General features: G+C 42.4%; 1 non-coding gene across 1 annotated transcript; it reads right to left on the bottom strand.

Annotated features, from left to right (window-relative positions):
• Positions 1 to 2,203: 2,203 nt before the first annotated feature.
• Positions 2,204 to 2,310, bottom strand: LOC141650231 (small nucleolar RNA R71). Its single transcript, XR_012546276.1, has one exon. It is a non-coding gene; the product is annotated as a small nucleolar RNA R71 (small nucleolar RNA).
• Positions 2,311 to 3,204: the final 894 nt, after the last annotated feature.

Below are 3,204 nucleotides of genomic sequence, written 5' to 3'. Positions count from 1 at the left end.
TGATGTTTTACACCTCATTTTACACGCATTTCAGAGCTCATTTGTCTAGTTTAAGCTACCATTTCGCCCATTTCCGTCTACTTTCGGGGTTTTGTACATTATTGCAGAAATGTGAAGAATTCAACGGAAATCGAGCTAAATCCGTCCCCGAGTATCTTGCATTGCATTTGACGTGAAGTATTCACTTAAGGAACGAGCTTGGTGCGCATTTCAAGGCCTAAAAGACAAATCCACGAGATTATAGAAGTCAAGTACCAGCTAAAGCAGTCGATCGACCAGTACCCTTAGTCGATCGACCAACTTGCGGGATCCAGAAGCTACTGTACACTGCTACTCAGTCGATCGACCGCCGTGCTTAGTCGATCGACCACACCGCTACTCAGACGAGAATTAAAAGATCGAGGAATAGCAAGCCCATGATACATTAGGTTTTGGAATAATAGTTACGTATTTTTCTTATATAACGTAACCTAGTTGACAGAGACAATCATCTAGTTTTTACCTTGTTTTACATTCAGTTTAGTTTTATCAAATAATTAGGGTTTGGGAAACTATTTCGCATTGGATTTTCGTTGTGCTTTCAATCATTCCGTTACAATCCTTCTGCAATTTCGGTATTCACTTACTCTTATTCCAGTTCATCTTTATTGCGTTGATAGTTTAGAAATTGCTAGTTAGTTTCCCGAAACCGTAATCATCGTTTTATGTTAATCGTTTGTTCTATTATTTCAAGCATGAATCCTTCTGTTTATTTTATTAATTTTATTGTCGTTATCGTTCTTAGTATGAGTAGCTAATTTATTTGTGCTAGGATGTAGGGGAATTATAGTGTAGGCGGCGTAGAAAGAACACGGCCTGAATCGTGTGTCAGTCGATCGACTGCCATACCTCGTCGATCGACTGACCACGTGAGGTTTACCCTCGTTTTAATTGATTTAAATGATATATTTGACGAATCGAGTGCACACGACTAGTTGAATGCTTAATATATGATTGACCCATTAGATCGAGAGATAGGGACAGTTGTTAGATCACCAATTAAAATGACTAAACTATGCTGAGATCGAAAGATAGGTAAAGTTTAGACCGTTAGTCACTTTTCAGGACGAAAGTTAGTATTAGTGATATTAGGGACCTATAGCGAGATCGAAAGATGCTATTTGTTAAGAGTGGACCGAGAGGACCTCTTTATTTCCCGCCTCATGTGTTTGATTTAGACCTGTTTAGTATGCTGCCGCCGAAACTATAGTGAACCGACCATCCTAGTACCCCTTCTTTTATCTCTTTTATCTGTTTATTTAGTTTGTTGTCTTTTATTGCTATTAGTATAGACCAAATCAAATCAACCCCCATTTTCGTTACCTTAGACTAAATTAGACAATTAGAAATTACATTCGCCTCCTTGTGGTTCGACCCTGTTACAACTAGCCTAGGTTAGTTTTAATAGGAAATTATAAATCTTATTTTTGGTACTCACAACGACGGGTATCAAATTTTGGCGCCGTTGCCGGAGAGGCATTTGTTCTAATTTTTAGTTGTTTTTATTTAGTCTTTCTTAGTTTAAGGGACATCCGTTCCTTCAACTTTTCTTATATTCTTTTTGTAGTTTCTTCTTATGCGCAGGTCACAGGGTGGTGAACTAATACCGTTCAATCCTGAGATCGAGAAATCCTTGCGTGAGTTGAGACGATCACAAAGGGTATTACCGACAGAGGAAGAGCTGAGTACTCTGTCAAGCTTTTACGAGAACGAGTTGTTTGAGGAGGATCCACCTTGTTCTCCAGTTTCTACTTCATCAGTTGAGACTGTCACATCTCCAGACATGGCCGAAGAAGCAACTATTGCCAATCACTCAGAGCCGACAGCTGCGAATCTCTACAAAGGATTCGAACTACCTGGGGAGGCGAGAAAATTCGAGCCGAAGCCTTCCTATATCAACTTGGTTGAAAGAAACCAGTTCGGGGGAGCTGCAAATGAAGATGCAGTCAAGCATATGGAGATTTTTATCGATTATTGCTGCTCTATACCCCCACCGACTGGCGTGACTCAGGACCAGATAATGGAGACCATGTTCATTTTCTCACTCCGTGATGCTGCGAGGGAGTGGTATAGAGATCTGGATCGAGCTGCTCATGGGATCACCGACTGGAATTCTTTGGCCTTGGCATTCTACAAGAAATACTTCTCTGCCTCGAAGACGAATGCCATTAGAGCTCAGATCACGAGCTTTAAACAGGGACCTGATGAGAACTTTCATGAAGCATGGGTTCGTTTCAAGAAGCTGGTGCGAACCATACCGCACCATGGGTTCGAAAAATGGAGTCTTTGCAATCAGTTCTATAACGGGGTGTATGACGATCGAGGGGCTATTTTGGATGTCTTTGCACCAATGGCCGATTTGCTGAGAACATGGGAGAGACTAAGGGGTGGAAGATCATTGATGATTTTGCCACTCATAAGGTCAATATGGGAATTCGAGAGGAAACCAGAGGAGAGTCTGCTTTGAATCTTCTTCTCAGAATCGCACTAGAAGCTCTCACTGCAAGGTTTGACAAATATGAGTTGGGAGGAACTTCAAAAGGAGGGATGTACCATGTTAATGCTGTTTCAGACGGTCCTTTCGTCTGCAGAAGGTGTGGAGCTGAGGGACACGTGTCAGAGAACTGTCCTAGTCCCTTTGAATCTTGTGCTGCCTTTCAACATTATAGGCAGACAAACACCTAATATGAGCCGAATGTCCACCCCAACTTGAGGTGGAGTAGCCAGAATGTCCTAAATCCGACTCAACCTCCACAGCAGCAGCAGCAAACTTATGTGCCTCCTCATAAGCAACAACAATATCAAAAACCTCCCTATGTGCCGCAGCAGCAACAAACCCAAAATTCCGAGTTTGCTAAATTGAAGAATATGCTGCAAAAGGAGTCCCAAGCTAGAGAGGCCGGGATGAAATTACTAGAAAGTCAAATTGCTCAATTGGCTAGCAAGAATACCACTCGAGCTCCGGGACACTTACCGACTCAAACTGACCAAAAGGAGACCCTTAATGCCATCACTTTGAGGAGTGAGTCTACCCTGGAGGGGCCTGCTATGATTGAGGATGCCCCTGCAAAAGATAAGGCGGAACCGAGTCGAAACAAAGCTGTAACGAAAGATAGCAAGAAAAGGGCGTCTACCAGGTATATCAGTCGATCGACTGATATACCC

This window comes from Silene latifolia, chromosome 3 (assembly GCF_048544455.1).
Source record: "Silene latifolia isolate original U9 population chromosome 3, ASM4854445v1, whole genome shotgun sequence".
Classification (NCBI taxonomy): domain Eukaryota; kingdom Viridiplantae; phylum Streptophyta; class Magnoliopsida; order Caryophyllales; family Caryophyllaceae; genus Silene; species Silene latifolia.
The sequence above is the reverse complement of the archived record's forward strand: the minus strand, read 5'-3'. Positions and strand labels throughout refer to the sequence as shown.